Source organism: Macrotis lagotis, chromosome 3 (genome assembly GCF_037893015.1).
Source record: "Macrotis lagotis isolate mMagLag1 chromosome 3, bilby.v1.9.chrom.fasta, whole genome shotgun sequence".
NCBI classification, from domain to species: Eukaryota; Metazoa; Chordata; class Mammalia; order Peramelemorphia; family Peramelidae; genus Macrotis; species Macrotis lagotis.
This window is the reverse complement of record NC_133660.1, coordinates 206,801,561-206,825,277: the sequence shown is the minus strand read 5'-3', so window position 1 is coordinate 206,825,277 and position 23,717 is coordinate 206,801,561. Positions and strand designations below refer to the sequence as shown.

Sequence of the window (23,717 nt, the reverse complement as noted above, 5' to 3'; positions counted from 1 at the left end):
GCCAATTTTGCTATGGGATAACTTTAATTGTTTGAAAATATCTCTTCTACTTCTTCCTGCTTATCAAGCTGATATGTAGAATTCCTCAAGAAACTCTTTTAAGCAATGTCCTGTCCTCCCTCTTTGGTTTTATGACCTGGTTATCATAACTTTGGTATTGGTTGACTTCTCCCTATTTCTAGGCAAGTTGTTTTATGCAAATCATTTTGGAAATAACTTTCTTTGCTTTTTTCACTTGAAATGAGTTATAGGTGCTTGGTGATGACAATCAATCTATCATCTTTGAAACCTAATAGTAATTCCTTATTATTTTTATATTTCATGGGTTTAACTGCCAGTAGGCAATTACAGATGTCATGTACCACAGGGATTTTCTACAAGAGAAAATTCTCAAAGGAAAAAACATCCAAATTTTTTCCCCCTTGAATTTGCCCTGATTTTTTCTCTCTTTTTTCCCCTTATTTTTTCAATAATTGATAAAGCATAACAATAGCTCAAATGTCATAGAATCTTGAAGTTTTCAAAATATTTTTGTCATATCTTTGTGAGAGAGGTAGTGCAAATATTATCACCTCTATTTTATAATTAAGGCTTCCATTGGTGAAATTATTTGCTCAAGATAATGCAACTAATGATAGTGATTAGGATTTGCACTTAGTTTTTCCAAATACAAGTGCCCCACCCTTTTTCACTTGACTTCTCTTGATGACCTATGTACTTATACAGTGTCTCTTGTGGGTCATATAGTCTTCTGTGTTTTCCAAAATATTCATTGTTTATCTTCTGGAGAATATGCCCACTTTGCTTCCCATAACTCAATCCTTTCTATATTCTTATCTATATTCTCTATGGATGTTTAACACAAAAGAATGATGTCCTAATCCCAGAAAACCAAAATACATATTTTTGGGGAATATCTTAGATAGCCAGCCCTTAATTTTAAAAGGGAATAGATTCCTGAATAGAAACCTGTGAGATGGCTTTGAAGTCATGGCAAGAAAATATTTCCAGAGATGACTTAGTGCAGCTATGGGCAGGACAACATTGAAATGATCTATAAGAAAAAAATATGATAAAGAGGATTTCTATCTCCCTCATTGCTGCCTCTCATGTTTTGTCTGTATTGATAAAGTATATTTTTTAAAAGAAATCAGTGTTTTGTATTAGCTGATAGCTGTATGATGATGATATGTGCCATGAATCAAAGGAATCTCTCAGGGTCCCTCCCATGGAGGTTAGACTATTTCCTCCTTTAAAAGTCAAGGTGAGACTGTTGGTTCAAGCGACTAAGGCTGAAACTGTTGTCTTGGCTTCTTGGTCACTTAAGAGAATAGAAAAGGTTAGCTCATAATAAATCAATGACCTTCAGAATTGGGCAAAATCCTATGGCCACCAGATATGTTTTTCTATGAAGGTGAGGATGATAATAAAGTGTGCTCTTTCTTCCTTGTAGTCATTTTGAGAATTAAACAAGTGCCTTCCATGCAAAGTATTCTTTAAATCTTAAATCACTATTTCCATGGCCTTTCAAAAATGGTTTGGGGTTCAGCTGTGTGTTCTCTTTCCTATTTCCCTGGGGGCAAATCTTTACTGAATTATCTAATATCTCAGTTCATCAATCAGCTAATGTTTATTTAAGCACCTACTACTTCAAAGATGTACATATGAGAGATAGTTATAGGTGAGGAATAGCAAGAGGACCAATTTGAATGGATTGTAGAGTGTGGGAAGGGAGATGACATAGACCAAGTTTAGAAAGATGGTTTGGCATCTAGTTAAAAATGACTTTAAAAGTTAAATAAAGGAAATCTTTGAGAGAACTGAATGGAGTTTAACTTTTAAAGTCCTCCACAACCAGATCCCCAACTATCTTTCTAACCCTTGTCATATATCATTCTCCTTCTTATAGTCTTTCTCTGTAAAATGGGAGTTTTCGATTAGATGACCTCTGTGGTGCCATATGGCTCTGAATTCTCTGCTTCTTGAGTCACTGAAGTTTTATGGTTCCATAGCAGGGTAAAATAGGAAGAACATCCTGTCTATGGATTGGGAAGACCTAATTTTGAGTCAAACTGAGGATGATAGGATTATAGATTTAAAGCTGGAAGACCAATCAAATTAAGAAACATTTATTAAATTCTTACTTTATTGCAGACACTATTTTAAGTGCTGGTAATACAATTACAAATAAGTAAAATACAAATAAAGAAGCAAAAATATAGTTCATCCTCTCAAGGAGCTTATAGTCTAGGTGGAGGGAGAGACAACACATAAAAACAAATTGAAAAGTTATGGGGGAGCATGGAGACAAAGACTTGATAATAAAGTATGACTAGTCTGGACCTTTCCTTAAAATGAAGGATCATTAAAATTGGAGGCAATCAAATTTAATCCCCCCCCTCATTTTACAGATGAGGAAACAGACTGATAGGTATTAAATGACTTGCCTCAATGGACATTAGAAGAATTATACATCCTAACCTATAGGCTTGTTGTGAAGTAATTACTGTGTAAACCCTATAGGGATGGAAGATTAGTATTATTGTTATTATTTTATTTAAGTTCCTATTGCTATACCTGAGATTTCTTTGAGAAGGATGTGCAATATAATGGATAGTGGGGGGATCCCCTAGACTGGAGGATGGGAGCAAAGACCCCGGAGTTGTCTGCCAGAAACCGATGTTGGTCTTAAAAGGCAAGAGAGCACAAAAGCTCCCTGGATCAAACTGATGCCTTTGTGTATATAAATATTAGTCAGGAGGAGGGTGGAAGGGCTTTGTTAGGCCTCAGAGTTAAGGCTCAGGGCTTTAATTTCACCTGAGGGATAGCATTTGGGCTGTTTCTTCCAAGGAGTTTATTTGTAGTTAAGGTCCTGGAACATTGAATTCAATTAACTAACAGTTTAGGAGCCATGGGGAATCAAACAATCCTTCTACTTCCATTTTCTCTTACAAATTATCTTCTGGTTTCTTGCCTTCATTTAAGTGACTCTGTTTTTTTCCCTTTAAATTATTTTCTTCATCTTCAGAGAATTCTGTATTCATGGAGAGGCCAAGATTGGCACCTGTATTCACAGGCCTCTGGCGGGGGCGATAATAGAGGGAGCCTGCCTTCTAACACCTCTTCCTCACAATTTGTCTCCAATTCAACCAGAAGACGAAGCATCTAGTGAATGAGAATGGTGTGGAGAATTGGACAGAAGCCTGGTTCTGTGTCCTCATTTCACAGATGGGGAAACAGAGACTCAAAAGTCACGTTTTTAGGGGTGTGCAGCTATTTAGGGACAGGACTAATATCAATTCCTGTGTTACAGTACATCCCACCCGGGGAAGTGACTTATCTTTCGGGGTTATCTTGCTATGTGTGAAGGTTTAAAAGTGGTTTTCTTAGTTAAAGTTTCCTGGATGATTTCCTAAATAAAATAGAACACAAATAAAAACAATAACAACAGGATTAACCTTACTTAGAGGATCCTGGGAAAGAACTAAATGAAACAAATTATATGATTACTTTCTGAGTTCTAACGAGGATTTTTTTTGGCACCTGGAGCAATTTCACAATTCAGTTGAGAAGATGTGGCAGGTGGAGTCTGCAATATAATGAGACCATTGCTAAGTAATCACTAGATCAGAAGAGCAGGGAGAGGGTAGGAAGATATTACTAGTTAGCTTCTTATTTTAATTCAATATCCTTGATTGATATTATACTTAGTTGTTTCTATGTTATGAGAAGACCGAAAGTGTTTAAGAGGATTTAAATTTCCTGGCCTTGGGGCAAATAACAAGCTGTGGTGCCCTACCCTACTTATACATCTAGTGATCTGGATGTCTTTGTGGGAAAAAAAAAATCATTTTATCCTACTAGGCCTAGGGCAAAAAAAGACACTGGAAGTTTTTGAATTGGTTCTTGACATGGTAAGACCTATGCATTAGAAAGATTATTTTGTCAGTTGTGTGAAGGATGGATTGGAGAGAGATTGGAGGCAGGGAAATGAATTAAGAAGCTATTACAATAATCAGATCAGAGATGATGAGGGATGAAGTAGGAGAGTAGCAGTGTCAGTAGAGAGAAAGGGAAGGATACAAGAAATGATGTGAATATACAGTCGATAGGACTTAGAAATTCATTAGATATAGAGAGAAGAGTAAAAAATGACTATTAAGTTTTTTAACCTGGGAGAATGGACTGGAAGGATGGTACTACCATCAGTTTGATAGCTTTGGATTGGCTGGTTTCTGATAAAAATGCAACTCAGAAAGTAATAATTCATTTATATAATTTGTTTTACATAATTATTTTCCAAAATTCCCTTTATTTTTGTAATCTTGATGTTGTTATCATTATTTTTGTTCTATTTTGCTTATTAAGTCATCCAGGAAGTTTAAACAACAGAAAACCAGCTTTAGCTTCTAAGACCTTGATTGTGCTAGATATTTCTTTCATTGAATTTTTGAGCAATCTTATTTTTCTCTACATTGCTTTGAAATACTCCTTATCTTGAAATTCTTAAGTCATTTCTACCTATTTCTACCCATAGAGGTGAAAAAATTTGCTGAAAGTTTTATAGCTAATAAGCAGGGAAACTGTGACTAGAAGAGAAACTAGACAACCTTTCTAGCTAATTTGGGTTTCTGTTAGAGACATAACATAGTGATGGTGGATAGAATACCAGACATGAAGTCAGGAAACCTGGCTACAAATCTTACTTCTGGCTTTGGCTTAGAGACCAGAGGCAAGCTCTGAGCTTCCAGAAATCTCTAAAATTATAAAAATACCAATAATATATTGTATTTAGAACTAAAAGGAAATTTAGAGGTCATCTTTCCCAAGTCTTTCATTTTATTGAAGAGCAATTTAATGTCTTGTCCGTAATCACACTGGAACTAATTTATAAAGCCAAGATTAGAAACCAGGTCTTTTGATTCTAAGTGACTTCAAGTTTATGTTAGTGGTTTTTAGAAATCTGAGGTCCTTTAGAAATCATCAGATCCAAGGTTCTCTCTTGTCACTCAACAAACATTCACTTAAATGTTTACTGTGGGGAAGAAAAATAATAAGAAAAACAAGGCATTAACAATAGATAATATTATGATGTTGTTCAGTTGTGTCAACTATGTGACCCTATGGATCATATTAATCTAAAACTGTCCATAGGGTTTTTTTTTAGGTTTTTGCAAGGCAAATGGGGTTAAGTGGCTTGCCAAGGCCACACAGCTAAGTAATTATTAAGTGTCTGAGACCAGATTTGAACCCAGGTACTCCTGACTCCAAGGCCAGTGCTTTATCCACTACGCCACTTAGCCACCCCAGTCCATAGGGTTTTCTTGGTAAAGACACTGGAATGCTTTTCCATTTCCTTCTCCAGTGGGTTAAGGCTACTAAGTTGGATTTGAACTCATGTCTTTCTAATTGAAGGTCTAACAGTTTATCCACTGAGCCACCTGGTTGCCTCAAAACTGGATCCTGGTTTCTACTAAAAAGGGATTGCATGGTAGATGTGGCACCCTAGTGAATAAAATCCTGGAAATCAGTCAGTTTTTACTCTTACACATATCTGCTCTGTACAATTAGGGAAAGGATACTTAATGAATAGAACAAGCATTTATCTAACACTTCATATATGACAGACTTCAGGCAAGCAGCCGGGACTACAAGGAAAGGCAAAAGCAAACTCCTGCCCCCAGGGAGTTTGCAATCTAATGGGGGGGATAATATAAAAACATCTATATACATCCTGTGAGAGTGGTTTCACATATGTAGAGGGTGTCCACATGTATAGAGACCTGAGACAATAAGCATCTCTATTCTCTTCTTTCCCCATCCTTCTCTAAGGGAGACTTTTTTCTGGTAGGAGGGGAAGCAGGAGGTTGGGGTTGGAGGTCACTCTACTCTCTTTTGAGAGAAGGGATACTGGATTAGAAGAATATTTTAGCCATCTGTTCTCTTGAATATTATTTGTCCGGGGGATTTGATTGGGTTTGAGCTACCTTCTGATCATTTTGTTATTTCTGAGGGGAAGGAGAAATGAAAAAGCTTGCCCCTTGGAAGAGAGGTAACTCAATTGGAACAAGAGAGATCTTTGATCTTATCCAAGAGGCAACTTCCCACAGACTCCAGAGAAGCAAAGCAGGGTAAAGACATAGTGGAGACTGCCAGCTCCTCTCATGTTTTTTCAAAGACTTTTCCATCAGTGACCAGAAATTGGGTTGACCTCTTCCATCTTCTCTCTCAGTACTAGATTCCAGGGACACCTAAAGAAGGTTGATCAGTCCTAAAGAGAACTGACCCTGAAGAGTTCTGAAGGGAGACTGATGCAGGTTGTAGCTCTTTGCCCTTCACCAATTCCATTCTTTCTCATACAAGGCAGGGAATTCATTTGCAGTAATGAGAGTTTCATACCAATGGGTTTGGGGGCATTCATATAAAATATATATACAAATAAATTGAAGAATAATCTCAGAGCAAAGGGGAACCAATACAGTGTAGGATACCTGGTTTCTACTTGTCCCTTTCATTGTATATTTAACTTGTGTAGCCTTTGTGTCCTTCATTTCACTGGGTCTAAGTTATATCATTTATAAAATGGAGATAATAATACTTTGCCCAATAGCATGGGACAGTGCCAGAGGATCTCTTGGGGGTATCTTATAGTCATAAGAGCTATGATTATACTCTCCCCAGCAATATCTCAGGAGCCTAATCACTCTTGGAAGTGAAAAATTCTAGCCTTTAATAGTTCAATTCCATTGTGCATTTGATTGATTTATTTTCTGCATAAATTTGAGCCATCATAGATGGTACACTACTGCAAATGGGAAAAACACCTCTAGAAATCAAGTCTTCTCATGTTAAATATGAAGAAATTGCACTCAGAGATTGAAAGTGATTTCCTAAGATCCACATAATGAATTAGTGGTGGACCTAGGCTAGAACTGAGATTTTCTTTTTCTTTTTTTTAAGGTTTTTGCAAGGCAATGGGGTTAAGTGTCTTGCCTAAGGCCACACAGCTAGGTAATTATTGTCTGAGGCCGGATTTGAGCTCAGGCACTCCTGATTCCAGGGCTGGTGCTCTATCCACTGCACCACCTAGCCATCCTAGAACTAAGATTTTTTAAAGAATAATATATTATTGGTACTTTATTTATCTATGAGTCTTCCTCATTGCCCTATCCCACAAAAACCTTCCATTGTAATAAACACATAGAATACTTAGAGAAAACTGATATGTTGTTCTTATCTGAAAATGTAGGTTTCATTCCATATCCATAATCTATCACCTCTCTGTCTAGAAGAGAGGACACCATGCTTCACTGACAACCCTTTAAAGATGACTTCATTGATCAATATTCTGAAGTCTTTCAATAATGTTTTCCTCTGAATTCTTGTGATTATTCTATATATTGTTTTAGTTCTATTTTGTTTTGTATTATTTCATATAAGTCTTCTCAGGTTTCCCTGGTACTCATATCAAACAATAATATTCTGTTCCATTCCTTTGCCTCAACTTGTTCAGTCATTCACCAATCAACAGGCACCCACTTGGATTCTAGCAACATCCAGATCTACTGATATTACATCTGATGTGCTCTTTCCTATACTTTCCTATACTTTGATGTCTCTTTCAACTGCCTGAATCTTAGTTGTGTACAAGTAGTGGAAATAATAATTATTATCAGTGAGCTCACTATCAATTGTTCTTGGCCTCTTATCAGCTAAAACACGGTGATATTAGACACTGAATTTCCATGGCTAAGTACAAAGAGAGGTCATAGAAATAAAAGGAAGAAGTTCCTATACCCTTGGGAGAACACATTTTATTTACTTGTGATATTTAAGGAAACCATGGAAAAACCACACTTAGTCATCCCTGTAATCTGGTGCATGTTAACTATGGGTCCATTGGCACATTGTCTTCATTGTCCCCACCTGGAAAGTAGGCCCTTCTCCCTGTTTTGAAAATCAGTTTCTGCATTTCAAAGTGGGCTTGTCTGCAATGTGTGGGAGCAACTGAGTAAGTGAGATGAAAGATTTTATGGGGGAGCCCTGGAGACCCTGCAGAGCCCAACTGCCTGATGGCAAATGTTCCGGTCTCTGAGATTTCAGGGGTGTGTTATGTAGGCTTGGCAGCATCAGTGGCAACTTTTGAAAGGTGAGCCTGGGCTGCCTAGAGTGATGGAAAAGTGATCTGTCATAGCTTTTCATCTGGATCTCATTGACTCTGAAAATCCACATTTATCCCTGTAGTAAATTGGACTGTTTGCTCCAGAGTCGCTCATACTTAACCGGGACACCTTCAAAAGAACAGCTGACGTATATAAGGAATGCTTTAAAGATAGCAAAGGGCTTCATTTAGGAACTGCATATTTGCTGCTTTCTCTATGTGCAGGTTGGGCTAACTAGGTGAATTCCCAAAGCTGCCCAAGCCTGTGAGCTAGGCAGTCCAGAGGCCATTGTCTCTCCCCCCCCTTTCTATACAAAGTCTCAGATGAAGAAACAAAGCCTCAGAGATTTAAATTATATCCTTAGGAATACTGGGATCCCAGAGAGAGAAGTTCGGCTTACCTGAAAAAAATCTTATCCAGTCCCCCAGCAAGGGTGGGAAAACATCATTTTTGGGGAGTTCAAGAAAAATTCTTCCTCATCAGAGATGTTGGTTCAGTCTGTCATAGGAAATGTTTTCCACCCATTGCATGTCTCTGAGAGCTTGTTGCTTCTCCTCTCCCTACTTACTGCCATGCTTTTTTCACCTTCCACTCTGGTACATCACTGGCTCCTTCAGATGCTTTTTTCTTCTTAGTCTTTTCCTTACAGTAATTTCATTCTTTTTTTAATTAAAATTTTATTTTATTTTTCTAATTACATGTTATGAAAGTTTTTCAACATTCATCCACATTCATATACATATTTTTAAGTTACATAATTTCTTTCCACTCTCCCTTCCCCCCCTCCCCTCAATGGCAAACAGGTGAATAGCAATGTCAGTCTTTCATAGAATATTTCATTCTTCTGAGTAAATGGAGAAATAATCTTCCAGGCTTTGACTTTCTCCTCAGGCATCGAGACCAACCTGAACTTGAACACTAACCATGTCCTGGACAGTGTTCTAGGGATAGAATTCCTAGGGATGGAAAAATCAAACCCCAAACAGTTCCTGCTCTCAAGGAGTTTATATTTTACTAGGAGGAAACAATATTTATTCAAAGAAATACAATATAGCTTTATGTGAAAATAGAATATGTTGCTTCTAAAATACTAAATTATATCAACACAATATATTAATAATATAGCAACTATACATGCATATATACATAGACATTTATACACGCATGAACCAAGTTTTAAAGGGAACTAGAGGCTTCAGGAAACAGAAGGTGAGAAAAGGAGGGTATTTAGACATAGAGGAAAGTCTAAAGATGTGTAAATGAGAGATATGGTATTATGGATGAAGAACATTAGGGAGGATGCTGTTGTATCAACATGGAATATATGAGGGAGAAATAATATGTAATTAGTTTGAAAAGATAGATTGGAGCCAAGTTGCAAAGATCTTTATACACCAATCAGAATAGTTTATATTTTCTCCTATGTCTTGGAGGTTCTTGCCTCTTTTTTATGAAATGACACATTGTCACAAAGCATTGCCCCTTTGTAAGTCTAGTGAAACATGGGTATCCCTTTTTTCAGAAAAATGTTTGTATCCTATATTCAGAATTGGCGGCAATGCTATTTTTTAGTTAGAGATTAGTGAAAATAAAGCTGTATTTTCCTCCATCCAAGTTCAAAGGACTTCCCCACTCCAATCTCAATTTCTTTGTGGACCTATTGAGAAAGAGGTATTCCTGTAATCCATTGTCCTAGAGGCAAGAGAAAGGCATCAAAGCAGATTTCTGGGCTGTTACAAGTCACTGGCAGAAATGCAAGCTAAGTATTTCTCTCTGCTTGGTCCCTGTTCATTTCCCCTTGCCCTACTTGCTGGAAATAAGACTGTCAGTTCTCTGTTGTTCCTGTTGGTAGCTCTCATGACCAACTGTGATTGTTGAATTTTCATGACAAATTTCCAATTCACTTTGCTCCAGGCTCCTGAGGGAAACCTGATTTATTCCTTTCAGTTCCCCATCTCTTTTCATGATAGAAATGCTTGCTTGCTCAGCTGTCCTTGATTGGCAATTAGCAGGTTCCTGCCAAGTCTTGATGTAAATAGAAGATGCCCTCAGCTGTCCTCTGTGAGAAGATGTGAAACAGAAATCCAATTGCTGGCAAGAGTTTAATCTAATTAAATCTGATCCCCTACCTCTCCTCTCCTACTGATAGATTTCTGATACCATCCTGGTATCTTTGCCTTCAGCATTCTCTTAACTTCTTTCAAGTTCAGTTTTCTTCTCTGTAAAATGGGATAATAATGATAATGATATTAATAATAAAACTTATGTCACCTACTTTCTGGATTGTCTTGAGAAAAGTACTTTGTAAACCAGAAAGAGTTTATGAATTTGAGTGGTTGGGATTACAGCTCACTTGAGTAAACAGCACATGTATTTATTAATTATGGTGGAAAAAGTTATAGCTATAAAAACAGAACCATCTATTGACCTGATAGACTCATGTAAGTCATTGCCATCCCATTTTTAATGGTTCATAGCATCTCAGAGTTGGGAAAAAAATCACAAGGGTCATTTAATCTGAACTGTTCTTGAATAGGAATTCCTTCTTTTTAACAGCCTTGACAAGTTGTCATTCAGGGCCTCTTTCTGATGTCCCTCTAGTCTTGTCTGCTTCTTGGCTTCCAGTATTTTTCTTCTGCAATAGTAATTACTAAGATATTTGTAACTAATATGGAAATATGTTTAACATTATTGCACTTGCATAACCTATATTAGATTACTTGCTGCCTTAAGGAGGGGGGGAGCAAAGGGAGGGAGGAAGAAAAATTTGGAACCCAAAATCTTACAAAAATGAATGGTGAAAACTCTCTTTACATGGTCATTGGAAAAAACCCAAAATGTTATGAACTGAAAAAAAGAAAATATGTTTGCTGAAATAATTATGCCAGAATATCCTAAAAAGAAGCTCAATGAACCAACATTAAGTCAGGAAATGATAAAGACTCAAGTCTGGGTCAGATCTCCATTCACTTTTTTTCTGTCTTCCTATTCATGTACTGCCTCTGCCATATATAAGTTGTGTGAACCTAGGCAAGGAAGTCACTTCCTTTTAGTGTCCCAGGCAACTTTCTAAGACTAGTTTTGGGAGGAATCTCCCTCTATAATAGGGGCAATGCTATTTTTCAGTTATAATAATAATAATAATATAATAATAATAATAATAAACTAGTCAAAAAAGTATTTTAAAAGGTAGCAACTGAACCTGATATTTCATTGGAATAGGGTATTTGCTTGGTGAGAAACTTTCTTTACCAATACAGGTTAGTACTTTCTCTATAACTTATAGTCTTAGAAAGTTGTTTAGAGAATTGAGAGGCTAGGTGATTTGCCTAGGGCCAAAGAGTTATTATCAGAAGCAGAACCAGTACTCAGTCTTTCTGGTTGGTTGAGACCTGCTCTCTATCCTCCATGCTCCACTGCCTCCAGTGTGAAAGAATTTCCATTAAGTAATGAAATGTTGGCAAAGAAACTGAGTTGATTATGCAGTGAGAGCAAGGATCCATGGAATATTATAAGTTCTTAAAAACATTCAATAGATGCTCTATGGATCCCTTGTGTCAGGAGAAAGAAGACTACGGTGAGAAAATATGGATAAGTTTTGGTCTTTACCAATGGGGAGAATACCTATCATGGGACTGTTAAAGAAGTATACTGTAAATATATTGTATGTTCAAGTATTTGAGATAGTAGAATGTGAGCTCCTTGAGAGTAAGAACTGTTTTATTTTGCCTTTGTATCCTCAGTGTTTGTAAGGGTGCAGAAGCTGTTCTACACTAATTACAAAATGGTGGAGTAGCATACCCTCCAAGGGAATACTGAGATAGCAAAGAAAGAGAGACTTATCCCAGTTTGGTTATTCCTGGGTTTTATTAGGGTGAATTAAGTTAAGTTTTGGAGTTTGTTTATAAGAAACCAATTGTCCTTGGCAGCAGCAGGACAAAGCAGCATCGTGGATCCTTGTACTAACCTCAGACTAGGACAACTATTAGATAGAAACAGAACATATAAGGCATAGTGCCAGGGATGACCCAGGGTCACATACAAGTTTGCCTATAGATAGTAGGAGCTTCTTTTGCTCCAATTTTCGCATTTACTAAAGGTTATTTATATCTCACTCCAGTTATTACCATACAGTGTTGAATGTTTCTCTTGTAGTCAAATAAATTTGAACATATGAACATATCTAATGTGCATACAGTATTATATATATACCAGATATATAAATATATACATGTCTATGTATTTATTAGTAGACATATACATCTGTACATATATGTATACACAGACATCTATATGTCTGTATATACAAATACACATCTATACACATACAATGAAGGAACAAGACAATCCATGGTGACTTTATGGTTTGGTCCAGGGATTTGATACCTGGTTGGAAATGAAAATGTTTGTGAACGCATGTCCACTTCTGTTTATGAATTGTGGACTAGAAAGTAAATGGTGCAGTACAGTAGAAAGCACTGGATTCAGTTAGGGAATATGGGTTTGAATCTTGGTTCTTTTGCCTTTTATTATGGATAGCAACAACAACAACTACTGCTGTTGCTACCACTATTACTTCTACCACCATTACTACCCCAACTACAACTACTACTATATTATGACACCCTCTTTGAGCCTCAATTTCTTCATCTATAAAATGTTTAGTTTTGTTGAGAGCTAAGGTTCATTCTAAATCTGTAATCCTGTGAACTAGAGTTGGAAATGATTTTGTAGCCATGGTTCATTCTATTCCTAGATTCCTATAGGTAGTTTGGAAATTGCAAATGGCTCAGATTCAGACAGAAATGGAAAGGATGACTTAATGATGATAAACTAAAATGATGTAGATAGGATTACTAAACTTTTATTAACGATTTACTATGTTCTAGACACTGTACTAAGTGCTATTAAAATATAAGCTAATGGGTGGCTAGGTGGTGCAGTGGATAGAGCACTGTCCCTGGAGTCAGGAGTACCTGGGTAAGTCACTTAACCCCATTGCCCTACCTTCAGGAGATTTTATTCTAATGTAATACATTAAAGGGAAATGGAAAGTGAAACAGGGTAGGGACAAGATGGAAGTGTTTGGACAATCAATAATGGAGCCAGGAGAGAAGTGAACATGGAACTCCTGGAAATTTAAGGAAATATTGACTGCTAGGAAGGAACTCACTTATCACAGGAGGGGATTGAAGAAGTGGAAGCATCTCCAGGGTGAGAAGGCTGCTGGTGAGGAAATTAAAAAAAAAAGTTTAGAATGTTAGGAGAGGAGCCAGGAGAGAAATCACTGTTTAGATAGACTTTTGAAGCAATATGAGGAGGAAAGGGAAACATCAGCATTGATCCCTATATATATAGAGAAAAAAACCTTAAAATTTTTTGAATATTGCAGTATTTTAGACAAAAAGCTCCAGAAAACTTTCCTTTATTTTAATTATCCATATGGTATGTGTAAGGTTTCCTGAAATTTGCAAATGAGTGGGGAAGTGTGAAGGACTAACATTATGGATTTTGGAACTGGATAATCTTGGTTCTTGGTTTGATTCTGCCATGAACATGGTAAGTGAAATATGGACTGCTATTTTTTATGTATAAGATGAGGGTATTCAATTACAGCTCTGACATTCTGTGTTCTAGGCTTTAAAGTTCCTTCCAGGTCTGACATTCTATGTTCCAAGATCCTTTCTGATGCTGACTATGTTCTATGATTCTACACATCACTTCTTTTGCTCATACTTTCCTCTGAATGAGGCAGGGACCAGAGGTAAAGGGTTTTCCTGGTCCATTGCTCCAACAAATTGTACAGCAAGTATTAATAAAACTTGAGGAATTTCTTAACTTCACCAGGTTTCTCATGATTAATGTAGGCACTATAGTAAGACTGGACTTGGAGGTCATCCATTTTATTGATATTTTTCTTAATGATCATCACACTAGAGGTTTCTGAAATGTTTTATGCTCAATTATGTAAGAACTTAAAAATAATTCTTTTAAGAAAGGAAGTGGTCTTCTTGTAAGAAAGGACAATAGGAAATCTATGATATTAAAAGAAAATAGGTGTAGAAAATTAGCAATTGAGACATTTTGAAACTGGGGATAGTTTTGCATTTGTTATTGGAAGGGTGATGTCAAAAGATAAGGTTAACCCCAAAATTCAACTTTGCAAGGATATGTAATCTGCTCTTTACTTTTCTATCTCCTCGAGTGCCTACACAGCGCTTGTTATTAAATAGAGTAGGTGGTTAAAAAATTAAGTGAAATTGAGTGGTAGCTCACAGGACAGTTGTGAGGAAAATATTTTACAAACCTAAAGTAGAAAGCATTGCATTAAATTAACATTATTATAGAGAGCAGATAGAAGTACAAAGGCTAGGGAGGAGGAAAACACCAAACCAGACAAATTTAATATGGTGACAGAGAGGGAAGAGGAGAAAAACCTTTCTGTTTGCATAAGAACTTTTTTTTTTAATTAGAAGAAAAATGCCAAACCATCTTGGATTTCCCCCTCTCCTCTAGTCCTTTATATCTCCAAATACAGCAAGTATGCTAATTTTATGACTAAACCAAGTTCTACATAGTACTGTTTTATGTCCCCAGACTAACATTGCTTTATATATGTGTGGGGAACAAAAACCAAAAATAAATCTTGCACATATTTCATTCTACCTCAACCATTCCTTGAGGTACTTTTGAAGATTGGCACAGTGGATTGAACATTATATTAGAGTATAGAGATCTGGATTCCAGTTCCTACTTTGACATTAATTTGCTTTGTGATTTTGGGAGACTTACTTGGGAATTACTTTCCTCATCTGTAAGTAAAATGAGGTGTTTGAACTAGACTGTCTTTAAAGTTCTCAGATTAAAAAATTTGTGTTCTCAGGTTCTTTCCCATTCTGATATATTCTATGTTCTAAGGTTTCTTTTAGTGCTAACCTTCTCTCCCTTCTGTGACATTTTAGGTATTCAGGTCCCTTTCCATTTTATATTCTAAGATAGGGGCTTTTAACCTGGGATCCATAAATTTGTTTTTAAAAATATTTTGATACTGTATTTTTATATATTTTGGTTTCTTTGTAGTCCTATGTATTTTATTTTGTCTATTTTAAAATTTCATTCTAAAGAATCCTTAGGCTTCATCAAACTTCAGAAAGTATACATGTCACTCAAAAAAGATTAAGAACCCTTGATCCTGATTGTGTTCTGGATTCTCAGGTCCTTTCCAGCTATAATTTTCTGTGATTTGAAGTCCCCTTTAGTTCTGAGATTTTATGAATTCTAATGTATGATCATCCACAATGACAATATGCATGCTGACATATAATCAGACAGCTACTTTGAGCTGCTTCTTTTTCTCCTCTTGTAGCCCAGCTTTTTGTTGTTCCTTTTTCTGTCTCTTGACTGAAAGAGGCAGCTTGGTAATATAAGAGCAATGACTTGTGTCCTGACTCCACTGTTTACTAGCCAAGTGTCATTGAGCAAATCACTTCATCTTTCTAAGCCTCAATTCTTATATCTTTGAAGTGGGAATAATAATTCTTGCCTTCCTTCCCCTGAATTTGTTTCAGGGATCATGTATAATAAAAAATGTATGCTAGACTGCAAGACAGGACAGCTGGGTGATGTAATGGATGGGGTGCCAGGTATACAGTTAGGAAGACTCATCTTTCTGGGCTTAAATCTGGCCTCAAACTCTAGCTGCATGACACTGGGCAAGTCACTTAACCCTATTTGCCTCAGTTTCTTCACCTGTAAATTGAGGAGAAAATGGCAAATAACTCCAATATCTTTGCCAAGAAAACCTCAAGTGGGGTCACACAAAGTCAGACACAACTGAAAATGCCTGAACAACATCATCGCTATAAAACCATGAGGTTACTATTAGTAACAATCCACAGTGACAAGACAGTTATTTGGATTAATGACTCAATCTGTGAAGTGGAACAGAATAAAGTTAAGTAGCTAATGGGGGAGGGAGGGATCAGACTACTATGACCTTGGCCTCATTAGCCCATTCTCCAACAAACTGAATTTTGTAGCCATAGAACCACAAAAGAATGAAAGAGATACAGAGCATTCTTTATTGCATGAAGCCATATCGATGCCATAGCCACACATTGAGCTTCCAAGTTTCCCTCTCTTCAAAAGTGTATGGAGGACAGAGGTGAGCCTAAAGTTTCTTTGTGCCTCCAGATACTGGCAACAGCCAGCCCTGGCAATCTTTTCTTGATTCAATTTAAGGGGGAGGAGGTAGTTAGTAGAGGAGGTCTTCTCACTTTGGGGTCTCAGATAGCACATCATCTGATTTACTTGTAGGTTTGAAGAAGACCAAAGAGAGTAGAGTATTTGTAAATCCCTTTTGAGCCCTTTGGACAATCTGATCTAAAGCTAATATCAGAATGGTAACTTTACATAGGGCCATGAATCAGCCTTTAACAAGGGATTAATTAAATCAAGGGAAAGGAATTTTGGGAGGATTACTTTTATTCCTTGAAAAAAATCAATACTTCAAGGATCTATGATTTTTGTGGGTATAGATATTCCCTTTTCCAATGTAGATTGCAACCTCTCTATGGTCTTTATAAGTTGCTAAGTCTGAAAACACAAAACAAAACAAAACAACTCCTCATGTGGTGTCCAACCTTCTGGCAATAAACTGCTATGAATTTAGCAAGCCTGGTCCTTGGACATCAAACAAAACAAAGCTTAGTGTTTTGCACAGAGTAGGAGCTTAATAAAATTTATTTGTATTGTACTGTTGCTAGCCACATGCTTGAAGTCCTTCCAGCTTTCCATCTGAATAGGACTTGCCATAACTTGCCTACCACTGGCAAAAGCCTTGAAAATCTAGGGTCTCATCCATGTCATGATGCTACCTGGGGGGGGGGGGGAGACAGAGTGAAGAATGAGAAAGGAGAGAGAGAGAAAGAAAGAGATTGAGGAGAAGGGGGAAGAAGAGATTGCATATAGAGACAAGAGGGTGTTTTGAGGAGGGGGGAGGGAGAGGGAGAGGAACAGAGGGAGAAGGAGAGGGAAAGAGAGGGAGGGAGATAGACATAGAGGCAAAGACAGAGAGAAAGAAGAAAAAGATTGAGGAGAGTCAGACTGACACAGATGCAAACAAATTCATTTTCTTGAGTATGGACATTCCAAAGGGAAGATATAGTATTCAAAGAGAGTTGGAATTAAATACATAGTTGGTTAGATTTTATGAACCTGTCTTTGTACTTCTCTATTGTCTCTCAACTAGCTACCTGATAACAGTGATATATTTCTTCTGACATACTGTATGGTGACAGCAGATTGCTTGACTATAAAAGACATAGGTCTTTTGCTGCAATATTTTGATTTGAGTTGGTCAGGGTTGCTGTGGAGAACACCTCACTGACCTCAAATAGTTCTACTAAAGCAGGTGAATGATAGATACATGCAAAGCCTTAGAGCTTAGCAATCCTCCCTAGTCAAACCCTTTCATTTTATAGATGAAAAACTAAGACCAAGGAAGGAGAGATGATTTGCCCATGGTTATACAGGTGGGGACACAGTGCTCTTTCTGGTTCACTATAAGATCTCAGAATTGAAAAGATCATCAAGCAATGACCTGATCCAATCACTGTATTCAGGCAAGTGAAGCATTATAAATCCCTGTTTTAGAGATGAGGAAAGTGAGATCCAGAGAAGCCAAAAAATTTGTCTAGGGAATCACATAGGTGAATGAATATGGATGTGGATTATGTTCTTGGTTCAAATGTGGGCTGTACTATTTTCTTCAAATTTGATATGAATAATAAGTGCAGCCTAAAATTGTGAATATTTCAGAAAGATCCTTAAGAAAAGAAAGATGAATAAAGAAAAGGGGAAAATAAAAATGATGAAAATGTTTTGAGGTATAAATAAGACCCTTCATAAAAATCATGCTTTTATGGCTATTTTTCATTTTTAATATATGTATATGTATATACAATGACATATACATATTCACAAATATATACATATATATAATTTATAGATAGATCTCATAGAGTAGGTGGCAATGCTTTAAATTATATATGTTGTAAAAGCCACTAGGACCTCTTCCACCCTTATCAAGGAGAGTGTTCATCTTCTTTCCTTTCATACAACACAGGTTGGTACAGTGGTTAGAGCACTGGTCTTGGAGTCAGGAGGATAGATGGGAGTTCAAATCCATCCTCAGACACTTGACACTTACTAGCTGTGTGACCTTGGGCGAGTCATTTAACCCTGACTGCCTCACATCCAGGGTTATCTGACTCACACCTGGCCATTGGACCCAGGTGGCTCTGGAGGAGAAAGTGAGATTGGTGACCTCGCATAGCACCCCCTCACTCAAATCCAGTTCATATGCTCGTCATGGCATCACCTCTTCTTTGAGAATGGAGGACAAACAATATCATATGTAATTTATATTTCCCCCCGTTCTGTATGATCTCATTCTAGGGAGTGACTTATCTTGTCAGACCAATACTACAGATTCCTTGTTGCAACTCCTGCCAGACAATACCGTTCCCATTCTTTGAATCCATTGTTCTTTCTCTCTCTTCCTCCAGTGTCAGTAGTCGAACCAGCATTCGGCTCTAAACTTGCCTGGGTAATAGAATGTAAATCATAAATCACGACCATCTCCAACGGGCTGCCCGCAGTAATAAGCACTCTGAGAGGCGACGCAGACCGCAGCAGAGCCGAGATTACACAAACAGTTGCCCGTAGACAACATAGCATAATGAATAAATGAACTCTTGAATTATTTATTTCTTCAGGAGTTTATTTTATCTCCGCCATCCTGTAAGGCTTAGAAATGATTCTGGCTGAGAGCTTCAAGAGGCTGCATCCCAAATTAAAACAATTGTATTAATGCTTTATTCACTGGTGCAGGATGGTGATGGAAGTACCCCCCCCTTCCTCCTCCTTCTCCTCTTTCCCCCCTTCCCTCCCCTCCTCTTCCTCTTCTCCTTCTCTTCCTCCTCTCCCCCCTTCCTCCTCCCCTCCACCTTTCCTCTTCCCCTTCCTCCTCCCCTCCTCTTCCTCTCCCTCCTCCTCCTTCTCCACCTGCCCCTCCTCTCCCTCCCCCAAGACTTTAAGACAGTTGAAGGACCTACCATTTTAAATTTACTGCCTGAGAAGCATGGGAATCAGGAACCATAGAGCCCTGGGTATGGCTGGGGACCAAATGCACTTTAATTTATGTGTGGTGGACAGGAGCAGAACTAATCCTTCCCATGCCTCCGAGCTGGCGTATGGCTGAGACCTTTGCATTCCCTCTCCTGAGTTTATCATTTTTTCAGCAACATTTTCTGGGAAATCTGATGACAAACATCTGCTAGGGGAGGTATCACTGAGTCCTCAGGGTGGCCCATGAGGGATTTCAAATGACCGGATCATCTCCGTTCCAGTCACCTCCCAGATCATCCCAAAGGAGTTTGGCAGCTCCATGTGGCTGAGTATTAGGAGGAGTGGGTTCTGACATGACTAGATGTGAGAAAATAGGCCAATCACAATCATTTCAGCTTTAGGATCCTCAGTTTCCCCATTTGTAAATTGTGAATTTTTTTTCTCTTTCTCATAGAGTTGCTAGAGAGAAAATTCCCTGGGAGGTAAAGAATTGGACTTTCTTCTTCTTAGCAATCAGAACTGTTTAGAACTGACCATAGAACTCCATGAGGAGAGAAATGGGAAACGCTTTTTTGTTTTTTTTCCCCATTTTAACAGAAAGAGGTATTATTCCTTGATACCTTGAATTAAATGAAATTCAATAAACATTTATTAACCACAACATTATGCTAATCATTGGGAATATAGCAAAACAAAACAATCATTCCCTTCGAAGAATTGTACTTGGGTGGTAGAGTGAGGGAAATATTCAAATGGATCAATAAATATGAATTAAAAATAAATACAAAGTAATATGGGATAAAGAGAGCCAACAAATGGGATTATTAGTGAAGGTCTCTTGTAGGACATATACTTAAGCAGAACTTTGAAGGGAATTGGGATTCTAAAAGGTGGAGGCGAGAAAAGAGCATCCTAGGAATGAGGAACGTTCTATACAAAGGCTTGGAGGCTGGAGATGCCACATATGAAGACCATTAAGAAAAACAATGTGGTTTCCATCTAAACTGGGTTTTGTAGGGATAGTCATGTGAATGAGTTTGAAAAGACAGATAAAAGTTATGTTGTGAAGGACTTTTAATGCCAAATCAGAGAAGTTTAGCCTGGTGATTTATCTTAGAGCTAGAAGTGATTTACCCTTTTTTGATCTCCATCATCTTAGGGAAGTCATAATTCCTGAAAATCTTAGGAGAAGGTCTTCATGAGAAACTAGAATCCTAAAATTAGTTATCTTGTGATGGATTCATTTCCATTTTTCTGTTGATGTACCTCTTCAAATTTGACTAGGTTGGTCTTTTGCATTGCAGACATAAATTCAGTGCTCAGTTTGTCCTTAAAGGCTTTTCAGCTTAGTAGAACATTCCAGAGTTTGTTCTATTCTCCCAAAGCCTGAAGGAACCCATGGCAACCTCTAGACTGCCCTGAGAAATCAGTGGAGCAGACTTTTGCAGAGGAAAGCACTATGCAAATGTGACTAAGAGTTCACATTCATAAAGGGATTTATATTCACAAAGCACTTTACATGTATTAACTCACTTGAGCTTCACAAAAACCCTGGGAGGTAGTGGTTTGGTTCCCAAGCTAGCACACAAAAGCCCATTTAAATGTACAAAATGAGGGAAATTTAATACATAATATTAAAAGAAGCAGAGGAAGGCTTCTGGCACATTGGAGAGATTCTGTATGAAGGATTTGTGGAAGAGCATTGATAAAAATTGTACAGGTTGAGAAAGTTTGAATAGACTGTGATATGTAATGGTGGAGAGAGTAGTCCCTATAAATGAGATCACAGTTCTATTAAAGCCTCAGAATGTGGTTAAAATATTGCAATGAAAATTAGGAAAATAAAAATAAAAAATAAAATGTAGTTTAATGTGGATTACAATTCTCAGGCTTTGACATATGGGTACCTGATCCAGGAAAAGTCAGTCTTATCCCTCCCACCCCAACCTTTATAAAGTCTTTTTGTTGGAAGCAGGAACAGGTAATTTGAATGACTGAACTCAGATGCCCCAGAGAGATAGATGCAGAGGGTAGGGGGCAGAGAATGGAATGCTCCCTCTGAAGCTCTGGACCAATGGACAGTACTAATGTGAACAAGAAATATATATTATTTGGGCAGAGAGAATGAAAAGGAGTCACTGTGCCTCTAATTGGAATTGATACCTGCTCAGAAAGGATGTATAAAAGAAGGCTTAAGAATAAAAAAGGTATATTTTTGAGCTATGAACATCCCCAGAGATTCTTCCCATTGTTATCGGGTGATTCGTTGTTCTCCAAAGAAGATAAATGAATTTATCTACTGGAAACTAAGTAGAAAACCAAAATTCTATAAAAGTTGATTAGGTTTTGGTGATGAAGTCAACAGCACAAATAGGTAAAAGTCTGGGTCGCAGAGGATAGCAACTGGGAACATCTGAGGAGTAGAGATTAATGATATCTGTTGAAGAAAAATGGTATACTCTCAAGAGACTAAAATCAGCTATGCTATGCCAAGAGTATATCTAAGTTGTAGGATGATACCCCAGCTACTTCTAGTCCCATCCACCTGGGGCCATACTGTAAGTCATTAGGACTGACTATACAGATATCTGCAGCTAAGGTTATTGATCAGGGGCATGGTTTCTTCCTATGGACTTTGATTTGAGTCTTGTTTCTTTTAGCCTACAAATAAAGTAGTTCATGTTTTGAACCTTGTGATTCTGTGTGCTTGTAAGAGCAGTTAGTTACCACCCTTGGAGAGTGTCAGATACTGAAGTTCCAAGTTTGCTAGGTAGGGCAACAGATGAGAGAAGTAAGAAATCCACAGAGAACATCCAGGCCCTGTATGTAATAAGGGACCCTCAGACATAATGTTTACACTATTAACTACTATATACAGAAAGACTGGATTATTGAATGAAAAATAGTTTTTGTATAGTTTGAATCTTAATCCTTAAAGGATCTGAATTAGGAAATAAACACATTTGGGAAGTTTCTGAAAGGACTTTTTAGGGCTTTTGAGAAAGGTGATGATTATTTCTGAAATCTAATTTCTTTTCAAAATCTGAAGTGTTTTGGGGTGAGTAGAGAAGTGTAATAAGGGTTATTTGTAGGCATAGGGCATAAAAAGAAAGCATAATGGTGCTCACTGGTTTGGAACCATGATTAATATGTGTTTGACCTGGGCAAAGTCACCTCCTTGCTCTTTATCTCAGTTGTCTCGCTTCAGGAAAATGAAGAGATTGGGTTTGATATTCTGTAATGTTGTTGATCCAGAAGACTGGTAAAAATCTTCCCTCCTTTCTTCTTCCATTGATGATCCTATGAATTGTGATTCTTTTTATGAGTCATGTCAGTTATTGCTATGTGCTTGTAGTTTTTCAATTTAAAATTAATTTATATTTTAATGGAACTCAGATTTATATAGCACTTTAAGGCTTATAAAGATTTTCCCTCACAAAATCCTACCTAGTAGGTAGTATTTATTTTTGAGAATAAATTTTTATTGATATGTTTTGTTTTTATATCACTTAATTTCTTCTTCATACCTTCCTCTGATTTCTCACAGAGAGTCATACATTTTAGCAAAAAGTAAAGCAGAAAGAAAAAAGTTCAGCTGAACCAATCAATACATCAAAAGAAGTTAAGATGAGTTTAATCTTCCACACCAATGGATCTTCCAAGTCTGCAAAGGAGTTATATTTCTCAGACTTTTCTGTGAAACCAAACTTGATCATTATAACTTCAGAATACTAAACTTTGATTGTTTTGTTGCTCTTTCCACTTATGTTGTCATCATTGTATATATTGTTTTCTTGGTCTTGGTTTATGTCTTTCTATGCATCTTTGAATTTATCATATTTGTTGTTTCTTACAGAAAAGTAATATTCCATTACAGTCTTGTATTCAATTTTATCTTGTTCATGGGTTTAGTTTTATTCAGTGCTTTGCTATCTGGAAGAATCCTTCTTAATTTTAACATAATTTTCAAATTTGTTGTTTCAATATAAATTGTTTTCCTGTTTCTTCTTACTTCATTCTATATTAGTTCACAAAAATTTTTCCAGGTTTCTCTGAAACAATCCATTTCATTATTTCTTATAATTGATTATTTCCCCCAAAGATTCATATGACAGAATTTGGACCCAGTTCTTCTATGACTGTTAGGTTCTATGGTTCACCCATACCTTAGGAAGGGAGGAATGGAAAGATTTAAAATATAGAAATTACATTGCCCAGGTAGGTTATGTATATTTTCATATAGGTTTTTCTAGCATTACTTTTGGGAAGCCTTTAATTCATGAGTGATGGAGTAGTGAGGACACCAGGCTTCTTTCCTCAGAGAGGGAATACAGGATTATGATTCTTTTAGGTTCAAGATGATTTCTTTATTGCTATCCTTTAAAGAGAAAGGAGTGCCATGTGTTTATATCCAAAGACTTTACC

At 37.1% G+C, this 23,717-nt stretch overlaps 1 non-coding gene across 1 annotated transcript; it reads right to left on the bottom strand.

Annotated features, from left to right (window-relative positions):
- Nucleotides 1-18,152: 18,152 nt before the first annotated feature.
- On the bottom strand, nucleotides 18,153-18,286 carry LOC141519788 (U6atac minor spliceosomal RNA). The gene has a single exon (XR_012477429.1). It is a non-coding gene; the product is annotated as a U6atac minor spliceosomal RNA (small nuclear RNA).
- Nucleotides 18,287-23,717: the final 5,431 nt, after the last annotated feature.